This window comes from Salmo salar, chromosome 17, assembly GCF_965601325.2.
Source record: "Salmo salar chromosome 17, fSalSal1, whole genome shotgun sequence".
In the NCBI taxonomy this organism is placed as follows: domain Eukaryota; kingdom Metazoa; phylum Chordata; class Actinopteri; order Salmoniformes; family Salmonidae; genus Salmo; species Salmo salar.
Genome location: NC_138307.1, coordinates 72,965,240 through 72,981,637, shown reverse-complemented (window position 1 = coordinate 72,981,637; position 16,398 = coordinate 72,965,240). Strand labels below are relative to the sequence as shown.

Below are 16,398 nucleotides of genomic sequence, written 5' to 3'. Positions count from 1 at the left end.
CCAATTTGACACACTGAACTCTATCAGAGAAGTAGTTGGTAAACCAGGCGAGGCAATCATTTGAGAAACCAAGGCTGTCGAGTCTGCCAATAAGAATGTGGTGATTGACAGAGTCGAAAGCCTTGGCCAGGTCAGTGAATATGGCTGCACAGTAATGTCTCTTATCGATGGCGGTTATGATGTCGTTTAGGACCTTGAGCGTGGCTGAGGTGCACCCATGACCAGCTCTGAAACCAGATTGCATATCGGAGAAGGTACGGTGGGATTCGAAATGGTTGGTAATCTGTTTGTTAACTTCGCTTTCGAAGACCTTAGAAAGACAGGGTAGGATAGATATAGGTCTGTTCCAGTTTGGGTCTAGAATGTCACCCCCTTTGAAGAGGGGGATGACCGTGGCAGCTTACCAATCTTTGGGAATCTCAGACGATACGAAAGAGAGGTTGAGCAGGCTAGTAATAGGGGTTGCAACAATTTCGGCAGATAATTTTACAAAGACACTGTCCAGATTGTCTAGCCCGGCTGATTTGTAGGGGTCCAGATTTTGCAGCTCTTTCAGAACATCAGCTATCTGGATTTGGGTGAAGGAGAAATGGTGGGGGCTTTGGCGGGTTGCTGTGAAGGGTGCAGTTGGCCGGGGTAGCGATAGCCAGGTGGAAAGCATGGCCAGCCGTAGAGAAATGCTTGTTGAAATTCTCAATTATAGTGGATTTATCGGTGGTAACAGTGTTTCCTAGCCTCAGAGCAGTGGGCAGCTGGGAGGAGGTGCTCTTATTCTCAATGGACTTTACAGTGTCCCAGAACTTTTTTGACTTTGTACTACAGGATGCAAATTTCTGTTTGAAAAAGCTAGTCTTAGCATTCCTAACTGCCTGTGTATATTTGTTCCTAACTTCCCTGAAAAGTTGCATATCACAGGGGCTGTTCGATGCTAATGCAGAACGCCACAGGATGCTTTTGTGCTGGTCAAGGGCAGACAGGTCTGGAGTGAACCAAGCACTATATCTATTCCTAGTTCTACATTTTTTGAATGGGGCATGCTTATTTAAGATGGTGAGGAAGGCACTTTTAAAGAATAACCAGGCATCCTCTACTGACGGGATGAGGTCAATGTCATTCCAGGATACCCCGGCCAGGCCGATTGAAAAGGCCTGCTCGCAGAAGTGTTTTAGGGAGTGTTTGAAAGTGATGAGGGGTGGTCGTTTGGTCGCAGACCCATTACGGATGCAGGCAATGAGGCAGTGATCGCTGAGATAGAAAACAGCAGAGGTGTATTTGGAGAGCGAGTTAGTTAGGATGATATCTATGAGGGTGCCCGTGTTTACGGATTTGAGGTTGTACCTGGTAGGTTCATTGATCATTTGTGTGAGATTGAGGGCATCAAGCTAAGGTTGTAGGATGGCCGGTGTGTTAAGCATGTCCCAGTTTAGGTCACCTAGTAGCACGAGCTCAGAAGATAGATGGGGGGGCAATCAATTCACATATGGTGTCGAGGGCACAGCTGGGGGCAGAGGGTGGTCTATAGCAAGCGGCAACAGTGAGAGACTTGTTTCTGGAAAGATGCATTTTTAGAAGTAGAAGCTCGAATTGTTTGGGTTCAGACTTGGATAGTAATACAGAACTCTTATGCGGCCGTCTATGGAAGCACATGGACGAGGGCGGCATTTTCTGAGCTAAACTGACCAAGACCCACCTTCAACAACAACCCATAAAACCTCATGTAATTCTGCACAAAAACCATTACAATTTCTCTCAACCAGTGGCATATGGGCTTTTTAGATGAGCGCTGATGCCGCCCTGTGATAAGGCAGGGGTGCAAAATATTTTGCTTGTTCATTCCCAGTGGCACCTCTGTCGGCTAAAAGCTTCGCCGTGACGCTCCACAAACATAGATCATGTAGCAGATAGAGCCAAGGTGAAACATGAGCCATTCACAAGAATTAAAACAAAATGTAAAAAAAAACTGTAGGCTATTACACAACTTTTTCTGATTACTGCATGTCAGAGGCATGACAAATGAGCGAATGGACTTGAAAAAGAATGGTATAGCCTACACTCAAATGCGATGCGGTTCAACGAGAACACTGACATTTTGCCAAGGCAGAGATGATTGGCCAGCACCGAAATGCGCGGGAACAGCAGTGGACACATAAAATCTACCCTACTGACAATAGCCAAATTTGACATTAAACTTTTTGGTGTTTTGTGTAACAGATGTCTCTTTCCACTCAACACTATTTGGAAGCTGGAAATATCTTGCAAGTGGATAAATGTGTGTAGGTGGCCTATGAAGGAGCCCTTTGAAATTATAGTTTGACAATCAGATGAAAACATCTTGATTGGTTGTGTTTATGCCACAATAGAAGGTAACATATTTGAAAAGTTTAAAAATCTTTATGACTAGGTCCACAGAGATCCTTAGGGACTGTATATGTAATTATATGATTAAACCCATAGAACTTTTTGGTGCATGTGCTTGATCCCGTATGTGGATATAGCATATGGTAGAAATAGTATGTAACCTTTTCTATAGCCTACAGGGAGGAGATGTAATGTATGACACAACAGCCTGTTTTACAAATGGTGGGCCTAACACATTATTTATAAAATTAATTTGATGGCCCACATGGTACGCTACACCCCAGTAAGCACGGGCCGACGCCATTGTCCTCTGGACGTCTTTTTTTGGTCCTGTTGGACCTGACATTCTTTTTTGGGGTGTTTCACAATGGTAGGCCTACCATATAGATGGCCATTCATAAAATGCAGTTTCAGGCGACACTGTAGGCTACACCCCAATAAGCACGGATCGATGCCGACACATTTAGGACGTCTTTTTTTTTGTCCTGTCTGGACCGGTCTTGATTTCCATGTCCACGGACATTGGGTTTTAGTCCGGTCCAAACCAAAATCTGAACCACTCATAGATGTCTATCTTTGGTTCAGATAAAATGACGTCAAAACACATTATACCGTAGCTTTGTTTGGACTGATCATGTCAACATCATACTTTCCAAATCTTAGCTAGCATGCTAACTAGCTAGACAAGCATTCATCATCATGAATCACATTGACAATATACTGGGAAATACTTTCCAATCCTTGTCATATGAAGATAAATTATAAATAAAACATCTCTGTGCTCATCGGCCACTGGACATAAACATTACACGACAAGTCGGACATCACAAATTCAACAATGAGTGGTTTGGAAGGAATCAGTTGCTAACTGCAAGTGCCGCAAAGCAATCACTATTTTGCTTCCCCTGCCTGCTATTCGGTGGAGAGGGTGTGTGGTCCAAGTCTAGGTTTAAGGTTTGAAAACATCTGTCTGAAAGAGGTCTCATTATCAAGCTTAAAAGGATAAACATTCACACGCAACACTATGGGCCAGAAAAGGTTGAAATCATTGGCCATGCATCAATCCAGCATGACTTCATCCAGAGAATGCCAGACTATGATGACAAAGTTTGATGATGACAAAGTTTGCCCACAAGAGGGACTGCCATGCCACCTTCTTGTTCAAGTGAGCACAGCACAGCAATGGTGAGTCCAAAAATATTTATTGTAAACTGCTGCATAAATTATGTAGTATGCCAGGGAGATATGTAGACTGTAGCTGAGAAAGTAACACTTACTGTATGTTGTGTAGTAAGCCGGTAGCCCATGTGTCTCACCATAAGAATTTGGTCCCTCTCCCCCTCAAAACTTAGCTGAATGTTCTGACGGGTGGTGCACCTGTAGCCAATAGCCAGTTTTAGAGAACTGTCATCATTGAATATTGTAGGAGCTTTTATTGTCTGCTTATTTGACCCTGTTATTTATCCTACAATTCTGACTTGGTGTATAGGGAGAATACTGTAAGAACGGCCCATTCTGTTGCTGTCCATTTCAAAAGTGCTGAAACAAATAGGCATATCAACTACGTCCATTTAAACTCGCTCATTAATGTCTTAATCAAAATGATGGCTTCCCTCTTATCCGCTCATTGTTCCCTTATGCCGTATTTTGTACATCTCAATTGTTATATTGCTTATATAGGTCTATCTCATTAGTATATTGTTCATAATTTTAGGTCATTTTTGACTTATGCATTTAATCGTTTTGCTTACTTTGTGTATTATAATTAGCTCAGGTGTTTTTCTCCATGAGGAGGGGACACTATACAATGTTGTTGGGTCTGTAACCATGTTTGCCAGTGACAGTCTCTTTCCATTCAAATATTTATTTTCAACAAAAAATTTGTTTATAGACCCATGTAATTCCAGTTGATTTTGCAAGGGTTGTTTTGTTTGCTCAATGCGCTGTCTGAGAGTCGGTATATTGCCTATAAAAGTGCATCCTCGTTATTGTATTTTCCTTACTTTTTAGACCACAAAGGCCTAACAAAAGACTTCAAATGGTTGGCTAACCGTCTCTCTCTCTCTCTCTGTGTGTGTGTGTGGTGATTTAAAGAAGAGTAAAGGTATTAAGGCCTCAACACATTGCTGAATTTATCTGAACTAACATCTGAATTTCTGTCGGTGTCCATTTTGAAAGTACTGAAGGAATAGGCCTACCTCGTCGCAGCTCATTTGCTAATGATCAGAACAAACATTATTAATTTACTGAACATAAATGTAATAATGTTTGTGTATGGTTCAAAGTCTAAACTCATGTCGGCATTCACTATTATTGAAGCAGATAGTGATTCTTATCAAGTTACACAAATCTACAAGGAATCCATGGAAACCATATTTATTTAAGCAAATCAGCCATATCAGCTATGTTTTTAAAAATGCTGTAAATTGAATGAACTGTATTGCTGCCAGATGAGGCTCAGCCTGGTCTCATAAACGTAAGTCTGGGACACTCAAATTAGTACGATATGTTAGGTTTGGTATGACATATGATTACTTTAGTCTGGGTGGATGGGTGGGCGTATAATGCGTTTGAATCTCAACACGGCTAGCTTTAGCAATTTAGCTAATTAGCAACTTCAACTACCCACTATTTATTAGGTACTTTAAAACTACTGAACATGTTAGCTAACCCTTCGCCTAACCTTAAACCTTTTAGCTAACCGTTCCCCTAACCTTAACCCTTTAACCTAACTCCTAAACTTAATCCCTAACCTAGCCTAGCTAACATTAGCCTGCTAGCTAACGTTAGCCACCTAACCAGAATATATAACATATTGTGCGCTTTGCAAGTTCGTAACATATAATACAAATTATAATTCGTAACATATCGTGTGAAAATGGTAATGGACATCCACAAATGAATACATCCCATACGAAATGTACTTAATAGTGGTCTCGGATTTACGTACAGAATAATACTAATTACTCTGAGACCAGGTTGCCAGGCTCCGCTGATAGCCAGGTGTATTGGTGGTAAGGATTCACTCCATGGTGCTGAAAGGAAAGCTCTGCTGTCGGGATAGCTTTATGTAGGCCCTAGTTTGGGCACCGTCTGTCACCCTTATACTGCAATTAATGGATTGTTTAATGCAGTGGTGTAAAGTACTTAAGTAAAAATACTTTAAAGTACTACTTAAGTATTTTGGGGGGTATCTGTACTTTACTTTACTATTTATATTTTTACCAACTTGTACTTTTATTTCACTACATTCCTAAAGAAAATAATGTGCTTTTACTCCATACATTTTCCCTGAAACCCAAAAGCAAATGGTCCGATTCACACCCTTATCAGAGAACATCCCTGGTCATCCCTACTGCCTCTGAACTGGTGGACTCACTAAACACACATGCATCGTTTGTAAATGTTGTCTCAGTGTTCAAGTGTGACCCTAGCGATCCGTAAATTTTTTATTGTGCCGTCTGGTTTGCTTAAAATAAGGAATTTTTACTTGTACTTTTACTTTTGATACTTATCTACATTTTAGCAATTCCATTTACTTTTAATACTTAAGTATATTTCAAACCAAATACTTTTAGACTTTTAATCAAGTAGTATTTTACTTGGTGACTTTCACTTTTACTTGAGTCATTTTCTATTAATGCATCTTTAGTTTTACTCAAGTATGACAATTGAGTACTTTTTACACCACTGGTTTAATGTTATGTTGTGTAGTGGCTTTGCTGGAATGTATCTAAAACAATTTGTTCAGTTTGCCCCACCAACATGTACAGTCTTGGCCAAACATTTTGAGAATGACACAAATATACATTTTCACAAAGTCTGCTGCCTCAGTGTCTTTAGATATTTTTGTCAGATGTTACTATTGAACACTGAAGTATAAAAAAGCATTTCATAAGTGTCAATGGCTTTTATTGACAATTACATTAAGATGATGCAAAGAGTCAATATTTGCAGTGTTGACCCTTCTTTTTCAAGACGTCTGCAATCCACCCTGGCATGCTGTCAATTAACTTCTGGGCCACATCCTGACTCATGGCAGCCCATTCTTGCATAATCAATGCTTGGAGTTTGTCAGAATTTGTGGGTTTTTGTTTGTCCACCCGCCTCTTGAGGATTGCCCACAAGTTCTCAATGGGATTAAGGTCTGGGGAGTTTCCTGGCAATGGTCCCAAAATATCGATGTTTTGTTCCCCGAGCCACTTAGTTACCACTTTTGCCTTATGGCAAGGTGCTCTATCATGCTGGAAAAGGCATTGTTCGTCACCAAACTGTCCCTGGATGGTTGGGAGAAGTTGCTCTCGGAGGATGTGGTAGATACCATTTTTTATCCATGGCTGTGTTCTTAGGCAAAACTGTGAGTGAGCCCTCTCCCTTGGCTGAGAAGCTACCCCAAACATGAATGGTCTCAGGATGCTTTACTGTTGGCATGACACAGGACTGATGGTAGCGCTCTCCTTGTCTTCTCCGGACAAGCTTTTTTCCGGATGCCCCAAACAATCGGAAAGGGGATTCATCAGAGAAAATGACTTTACCCCAGTCCTCAGCAGTCCAATCCCTGTACCTTTTGCAGAATGTTAGTCTATCCCTGATGTTTTTCCTGGAGAGAAGTGGTTTCTTTGCTGCCCTTCTTGACACCAGGCCATTCCTCCAAAAGTCTTCGCCTCACTGTGCGTGCAGATGCACTCACACCTGCCTGCTGCCATTCCTGAGCAAGCTCTGTACTGGTGGTGCCCAGATCCCGCAGCTGAATCAACTTCAGGAGATGGTCCTGGCGCTTGCTGGACTTTCTTGGGCGCCCTGAAGCCTTCTTCACAACAATTGAACCGCTCTCCTTGAATTTCTTGATGATCCGATAAATGGTTGATTTAGGTGCAATCTTACTGGCAGCAATATCCTTGCCTGTGAAGGACTTTTTGTGCAAAGCACGTGTTTCCTTGCAGGTAACCATGAATGGCAGAGGAAGAACAATGATTCCAAGCACCACCCTCCTTTTGAAGCTTCCAGTCTGTTATTCGAACACAATCAGTATGACAGAGTGATCTACAGCCTTGTCCTCGTCAACACTCACTCCTGTGTTAATGAGAGAATCACTGACATGATGTCAGCTGGTCCTTTTGTGGCAGGGCTGAAATGCAGTAGAAATGTGGGGGATGCAGTTCATTTGCATGGCAAAGAGGGACTTTGCAATTAATTGCAATTCATCTGATCACTCTTCATAACATTCTGGAGTATATGCAAATTGCCATCATACAAACTGAGGCAGCAGACTTTGTCACGGCTGTCGAAAGGAGCGGACCAAAGTGCAGCGTGTGTTTCATTCCACATATTTATTTAATCCGTGATACGATGCAATACATCAAATAACTGAAAATTACAAAAACAACAAACCGTGACGCAGAGGAGAAACAAACACTACTCACAAATATGAATCACCCACAAAAACAGGTGGGACAAACATCAACTTAAATATGACCTCCAATTAGAGACAACGACAACCGGCTGCCTCTAATTGGAGATCATACCAAACAAAACCAACATAGAAATAGAAAACTAGAAACTGAACATAGAAATACAAAACATTAACAAACACCCCCTGTCAAGCCCTGACCTACTCTACCATAGAAAATAACAACTTACTATGGTCAGGACGTGACAGACTTTCTGAAAATTAATATTGGTGTCATTCTCAACTTTTGGCCACGACTGTACATGCTAAAACCACCACTGGCAGAGCAAACTAAAACCCCCTTGTTCAATATGAGAAAAAAAAAGAAACACGGAAATTACAATAGCTTGAAACTGAATGATTTATTTTAGCGGGAAAATATTATATAATGAGATAATAAGCATTGAAAAGGATTCCCTCCATCTCTATGAATGACCGCTGAAGCACAGCAAAACCCATGTGGCTTGTGAGCAAGATCCCTAAGATCAGTGAATACTATTGACAGAGATAAAGTACTGAAAAGTATAGTTAGAGTAGTAGGTTTTAGAATGAAGGATTCTTATGAAATAATGTTGAGCATTCACAAGCAGAAGGCTGTTCCAGAAAGAGAGATCAATGGGTTAGCAAGTGAACTTTAGACAATTCCCGAACGGCCATCAGATGCAGAGGAGAGGCTAACGTGTGCACAACATGGTGCCGCCAGACTTGGAGACAACCCAAAGACGGCTCAGGTCATAGGTCACATGGCCCATGCGCATGCCCATTTGGATATTGCTCCATCCAGTGCCCTCTGGTTTACTGGCTGTGATGCCATCTCTGCGTTGAAGAAAGGGGTGAGGTTCACATGTTTTAAAACTTATGCATTTTTTTAAGTACATCCAATTTTGGACTTTATTATTTGTATATAGCCATTGATTGTTGAACAAGATAACTTATAAATGCTTATTGAGATGAATACAACTCCATCAGAAGCCAAAATGTAAGCTTTTACTCAATTGTTTGTTTGTTTATAATAACATTGTTTACAATGTATAGCTTTGATAAACATGTTCCCCAAAAAAACATGTGGGGTCTGTCTTGCATTCATAGCTCTATGTATGAATTTGAGAGTGGTTACATTTGTCTAGCTACATACCTCAGCTGTTTACCAAAACAAGTGGTGGGATGTCTGTGTACTACAAACTGTAGCTTTAAAGGACATCCAACTTTTACATATTTTACCTTACACTGTCTACACATTTCTTTATAAGTCTATTATATGTTTAGATCTGATTTCACTTGCCAGAATTGATTAATGTATCTATTTAAGTGTTTCTGTAAAGAGCTTCACAAAGCATGTACAGTAAGGATAAGATTTATACATAAAGAATAATAAGTATAAGTTATTACTACAACTTGAGGGGAAAAGGGTGGAACTATTCACATAGTTCAGTAGCAACCTTACCTGGTATAAACACTACCCGCAGAGTTGACCCCAAAGACACTACCATCAGTTGCCACCTCAATCATGGAAAGCTTGCCTTCAATGTGACTCCACCCCTTGTTTTGGCAGTCTTGATTCAGCTGGAAACAAAATGATACAATCAGGGTTTTAGGACAATTTCAACAGTTATAATATGAAACAGTTTTAAAATAACTGACACTCTCCATCCTCTACTACTCTACTCCAGCTCTCCCACTCTTTCCCAGATCTTACACTCATTAAGTAAATATCATCATTCTTGTTGACTGCCCAGCACCCAAAGGGTCCGCAGCTGTAGTACTTCACAGCTCCTGGCAATCCTGTCCATGGAAGGGGTGAGCCTGGACCCTTGTAGCCAACTGTGGCACTACTTGTCAGACAGAATGGAGTATCGTTCATGTTAGCCCCCACAACAAACTGGTCACCTCCAGCATCCAACTGTTTCAGAAGGCCTGAAGACCACAAAGACAGACAGACACACAGACAATCAAACAAGTAGCACTTATGTGTGAGTACTGCAAAATGACTTGCAATAACAATGTTAAACTTGTAAAACATGAATAATTTTTCAAAGAACACCCTGATGGTATCAGGAAAGCTAAGAAGCATGTGTCCTCTGGATAAATATTGAGTAATGCTCTCCACTTACCTGCAGCTTGCACTCAGTTACCGGTGACATACTTGTAGATTGAGTTGGCCTTGTTGATTAAACAGCATGATCATTACACAGGTGCTGGGGAGAATAAAAGGTCAGTTTTGTCACACAACACAATGTCACAGATATCTCAAGTTTTGAGGGAGCGTGCACTTGGCAAGCTGACTGCAGTAATGTTCACCAGAGCTGCTGCAAGATCATTTTATGTTAATTTCACTACCACAAGCCGCCTCCAAAGTCTTTTTAGAGAATTTGTCAGTATGTCCATCTGGCCTAATGCAGTCCATCTGTATGGCATTATGTGGGCAAGCGGTTTGCAGTGAAACGAGTGCAGGTAGGGTTATAGTATGCGCAGGCATAAGCCACAGACAACGAACACAAGTGCATTTTATCGATGGCAATTTCAATGTAAAGAAATACCATGATGACATACTGAGGCCCATTGTGAGGCCCACTTTTTTTATGGCATCTGTGCCCAACAGATTCATATCTGTATTCCCAGTCATGTGAAATCCATAGATTAGGACCTAATGATTTCCTAAAATGAACTGTAACTCAGTAAAATCTTTGAAATTGTTGCATGTTTTTGTTCAGTATAGATAGCTACAATAGTTGTCTTGGTAACCAAACAGAGACTTACCAGTTTAGCTAACCAAACCATCAGTCGTGGTCTGCTACTATGATAATCAAATTCAACAATGACAATAATGTTTTGAATTGAACTTTTGTAGGTTCAGAAGCAGCTCAAATGTAGAACATGTAAGAATGAACTTGCCATTCTAATGTTTTGATATACCGTTCGTTAGAGAGAAATAATGCACGCTCTAGAATGCCCTTCAAGACAATTAAAAACGAGTATTCGAAGATGCCATGATATGTGATTTTAAAGCTTCCGTTGTTTTCCTTTGTGACCCACCTACTGTACTTGGTAGGTGGTATATTTGTAGAGTTCTTTGATAAGGTTGCTAAGCACCAAAGTGTTATAGTCTGGCACATGAGGAATTGAAAAGTTGTATGGTTGAGAGTGATAAGGCAAAAGAGATGGCAAATAGGTCTGGCTGTAATACCGATTGGCAAACATACCATAAATAGAGAAATCATGTGACTAAACTGAATAGAAAGAAGAAGAAACTACACTATGAAACAAAGATAAATAGCTTAAAGAATTATAGTAAAATGTTTTGGAGTACCTTCAATGAAAATTTGGGCAAAAAGGCAACAATCTTTTTACTTTTTATTGTCTATCAACAATGACAAGTCACCGAGGTCTGACAACTTGGTGTCACAACATCCACAGAAGGGGGCGCCTCTCCTCTGTTGAGCGGCGCTTGGCGGTCGTCGTCGCCGGCCTACTAGCTACCACCGATCTGTGTTTCAGTGTCTATTAGTTATGTCTGGTTTTTGTTTGCACCTGTTTTGTGTTTTGTCATTAGTGGGGGGGTTATTTAGTCTGTCTGTGTTTAGCTAGGATTTTGTGCGGGATTGTTCGTTGTTACGTGTGGTGTTACTTAAATTATCTAGGCATTAGGGTTGCCGGGCTGCGCCCCGTCTGCCTTTTGAACGGAGCTTCTTTTTGTCAATTCTTCTGACTGTTATGCTCCCAGCCGTATGTGAAACTTACCCGTGGATTTATTAAATTAAGATTGTTCCAACGGACCTCAGGCTCCTGCGTTTGACTCACTCCTTAAACTGTTCATTCCGCTCGTGACAGAATCCCGCACCACTTATGGAGTCAGCAGGGACAGGAACATTGTCAATGGAGGAACAAGTCGGCCAACATGCCAGTCTCCTCCAGCGACTGGGTACGGCCATGGACCAGGTGCTGACCCGATTGGAGAGCTGGGAGCGAGTCGCTCCATCACCCCCACCAGGACCAATTCATCGCCCTGCGCCCCTACCGAATCCAACCGAACCCAGTACAAGCGGGATACAGATCATGGCGCCCAGGGAGTTCGATGGGACGGCCGCTGGGTGCAAGGGGTTTTTGCTCCAGTTGGACCTGTACCTGGCGACCGTCCGGCCCTCTCCCTCCGATGAAGAGAGGGTGAGCGTCCTCGTCTCGTGCCTCACGGGTAGAGCCCTGGAATGGGCCAACGCCGTCTGGGAGGGCCCAGACTCAGCAAAGGACAACTACCCAGAGTTCGCTCGCCGCTTCCGGGCGGTATTCGATCATCCCCCGGAGGGCAAGGCGGCGGGCGAGCGATTATTTCATCTGAGGTAGGAGACGAGGAGCGCTCAGGACTTTGCGCTGGAGTTTCGAATTCTAGCCGCCGGATCGGGGTGGAATGAGCGGGCCCTGATTGACCACTACAGGTGTAATCTACGTGAGGACGTCCGCCGGGAACTGGCTTGCCGGGACCATACCATCACTCTGGACCAGTTGATTGATTTGTCCATCAGGCTGGACAACCTGCTAACTGCCCGGGGACGTTCCGATCGGGGCCTATTCATTCCACCTCCCATCCCTCCTGCTCCAACGCCCATGGAGCTTGGAGGGACCGCTGCTAGGAGGACCGGAGGGGGGGGCCTCTCCTGCACCCACTGTGGCCGTAGAGGACACACTGCGGACCGGTGCTGGAGAGGTTCTCCCGGGAACTCAGATGGCAGGCAGAGCACTCCATCGACCCCCCAGGTGAGTCCGCACCAGCCTCACCCAGACCCCCCTGTCGACCACATGTATGTCTCTGTTTTCTTCCCTGGTTTTTCCCCTCACTCCCAGTATAAGGCACTAGTCGATTCAGGTGCAGCTGGGAGTTTCATGGACCGAAGTGTTGCTGATAAGTTAGGGATCCCCCTGGTTAAACTGGACAAACCCTTCCCCGTGCACGCGTTAGATAGTCGACCACTAGGGTCTGGCCAAGTGAGGGAGGAAACAGTGCCACTGGTCATGGTAACGCAGGGGGGTCATGAGGAACGTATCAGCCTGTTCCTTATTGATTCCCCGGCGTTTCCGGTGGTGCTGGGACTTCCCTGGCTAGCCTCTCACAATCCTCTGATTTCGTGGGGGCAGAGGGCTCTTAAGGGGTGGTCGAGGGAGTGCTCAGGTAGGTGTATAGGAGTTTCCATCGGTGCAACCACGGTGGAGAGTCCAGACCAAGTCTCCACTGTACACATTCCCTCTGAATATGCCGATTTGGCTATCGCCTTCAGTAAAATGAAGGCGACTCAATTACCACCCCATCGACAAGGGGATTGTGTGATAAACCTCCAGGCTGGCGCGGCCCTTCCTAAAAGTCACGTGTATCCTCTGTCGCAGGAGGAGACAGTGGCAATGGAGACATACGTCACTGAATCCTTGAGACAGGGATACATTCAGCCATCTAAATCACCCGTCTCCTCGAGTTTCTTTTTTGTGAAGAAGAAGGGGGGAGGCCTGCGCCCGTGCATTGACTATAGAGGTCTAAATTCTATCACAGTGGGGTTCAGTTACCCACTACCTCTCATTGCTACGGCCGTGGAGTCATTCCACGGGGCGCGCTTTTTCACCAAATTAGATCTCAGGAGCGCTTATAACTTGGTGCGTATCCGAGATGGAGACAAGTGGAAGACCGCATTTAGTACCACATCGGCCATTATGAGTACCTCGTCATGCCATATGGGTTAAAGAATGCTCCCGCTGTCTTCCAATCCTTTGTGGACGAGGTTCTCAGGGACATGCTCGGGCAGGGGGTGGTGGTGTACATCGATGACATCTTGATCTACTCCGCCACTCGCGCCGCGCATGTGGCTCTGGAGCGTAAAGTGCTTGGGCGGCTGCTGGAGCATGACCTATACGTCAAGGCTGAGAAATGTGAGTTCTTCCAACAAGCCGTTTCTTTTCTGGGATATCGCATTTCCCCCACAGGGGTGGTGATGGAAGATGACCGCGTTACGGCTGTGCGTAATTGGCCGACCCCTACCACTGTGAAGGAGGTGCAGCGGTTCTTGGGGTTCGCTAATTATTACCGGAGGTTTATCCGGGGTTTTGGCCAGGTGGCAGCTCCCATTACCTCACTGATGAAGGGGGGTCCGGTGCAATTGCAGTGGTCGGCAGAGGCGGACAGAGCCTTCCGTCGTCTGAAGGTTCTGTTTACCAACGCTCCGGTGCTGGCGCATCCGGATCCCTCTTTGCCATTCATAGTGGAGGTGGACGCGTCCGAGGCTGAGGTGGGAGCTGTGCTTTCGCAGCGTTCGGGCGCTCCTCCGAAGCTCCGCCCCTGCGCTTTCTTTTCTAAGAAGCAGAGCCCGGCGGAGCGCAACTATGATGTGGGGGACAGGGAGTTGTTAGCCGTGGTCAAGGCTTTGACAGTGTGGAGACATTGGCTTGAAGGGGCACGTCATCCTTTTCTCATCTGGACCGACCACCGTAACCTGGAGTACATCCGGGCAGCGAGGAGACTTAATCCTCATCAAGCCAGGTGGGCCATGTTCTTTGTGAGGTTTCAGTTCACCCTTTCGTACATCCCGGGTTCTCGGAACCGGAAGGCCGACTCACTGTCACGTCTCTACGACACCGAGGAGCAGACCATCGATCCCACTCCCATACTCCCTGCGTCCTGTCTGGTGGCGCCGGTGGTGTGGGAGGTGGATGCGGACATCGAGCGGGCGGGTCGACTCGAACCCACTCCACCTCAATGTCCCGCGGGTCGGAAGTTCGTTCCGCTTGGTGTTCGCGATCGTTTGATCCGATGGGCCCACACTCTACCCTCCTCGGGTCACCCTGGGGTGGAACGGACAGTGCGAGGCCTGAGGGGGAAGTACTGGTGGCCTACCTTGGTAGAGGATGTAACACACTATGTCTCTTCCTGTTCGGTGTGCTCCCAGTGTAAGGCTCCTAGGCACCTGCCTCGAGGGAAATTACAGCCCCTCCCCGTTCCACAACGACCTTGGTCTCACCTCTAGGTGGATTTCCTTACGGATCTCCTGCCATCTCAGGGAAATACTACGATCCTGGTTGTTGTGGATCGGTTCTCGAAGTCCTGCCGTCTGATTCCGTTGCCCGGTCTTCCTACGGCCCTACAGACCGCGGAGGCCCTATTCACCCACGTCTTCCGGCACTACGGGGTGCCCGAGGATATCGTATCTGATCGGGGTCCCCAGTTCACGTCCAGGGTGTGGAGGTCGTTTATGGAGAGGCTGGGGGTCTCGGTCAGCCTGACCTCGGGTTTCCACCCCGAGAGTAATGGGCAGGTAGAGCGCATTAACCAGGATGTAGGCAGGTTCCTGCGGTCATATTGCCAGGACCGGCCAGGGGAGTGGGCGCGGTTCGTACCCTGGGCCGAGATGGCCCAGAATTCTCAGCGCCACTCCTCTACTAACCTGTCACCCTTCCAGGTCGTGTTGGGGTATCAGCCGGTCCTGGTGCCATGGCAACAGAGCCAGACAGAGGCTCCTGCGGTGGAGGAATGGGTCCAGCGCTCTAGGGAGACCTGGCAGGCGGTCCAGGAGTGTATAAAGAAGGCTGGAGAACGACACAAAGAGAGCGCTGACCGCCACCGCAGTGAAGCCCCCGTGTTTAACCCGGGGGATAGTCTGGCTCTCGACCCGGAACCTGCCCCTCCGCCTGCCCTGCCGGAAGCTGGGTCCGCGATTTGTGGGGCCATTCAAAGTCCTGAGGAGAATAAACGAGGTGTGTTATAGGTTAAAACTTCCTACATATTACCGTATTAACCCCTCGTTTCATGTGTCTCTCCTCAGGCCGGTGGTAGCTGGTCCGCTGCAGGACGCTGAGGTGCGGGAGGCCCCCCGCCCCCCCTGGACATCGGAGGGGCCCCGGCGTACACAGTCCGGGCCATCTTGGACTCCCGACGTCGGGTGGGGGGCCTGCAGTACCTCGTGGACTGGGAGGGGTACGGTCCGGAGGAGAGGTGCTGGGTCCCGGCAAGGGACATTCTGGATCCAGCCATGTTGCGGAATTTCCACAACCTCCGCCCGGATCGCCCAGCGCCTCGCCCTCCGGGTCGTCCTCGAGGCCGGCGTCGGCGCGCTGCGGGACCCGCGCGTCAGGGGAGGGGTACTGTCACAACATCCACAGGAGGGGGCGCCTCTCCTCGGTCAAGCGGCGCTCGGCGGTCGTCGTCGCCGGCCTACTAGCTGCCACCGATCTGTGTTTCAGTGTCTATTAGTTATGTCTGGTTTTTGTTTGCACCTGTTTTGTGTTTTGTCATTAGTGGGGGGGTTATTTAGTCTGTCTGTGTTTAGCTAGGATTTTGTGCGGGATTGTTCGTTGTTACGTGTGGTGTTACTTATCCTCTCTGGGCTAGGCGGGACGAATTCGTCCCACCTACGCAACAGCCAGTCTGATCCAGTGGCGCGATTTTCAAATACCTTAGAAATGCTATTACTTCAATTTCTCAAACATATGACTATTTTACAGCTATTTAAAGACAAGACTCTCGTTAATCTAACCACACTGTCCGATTTCAAAAAGGCTTTACAACGAAAGCAAAACATTAGATTATGTCAGCAGAGTACCCAGCCAGAAATAATCAGACA

At 45.7% G+C, this 16,398-nt stretch overlaps 1 pseudogene; it reads right to left on the bottom strand.

The window, feature by feature from the left end:
* Positions 1-8,481: 8,481 nt before the first annotated feature.
* Positions 8,482-9,976, bottom strand: LOC106603265 (fish-egg lectin-like; annotated as a pseudogene).
* Positions 9,977-16,398: the final 6,422 nt, after the last annotated feature.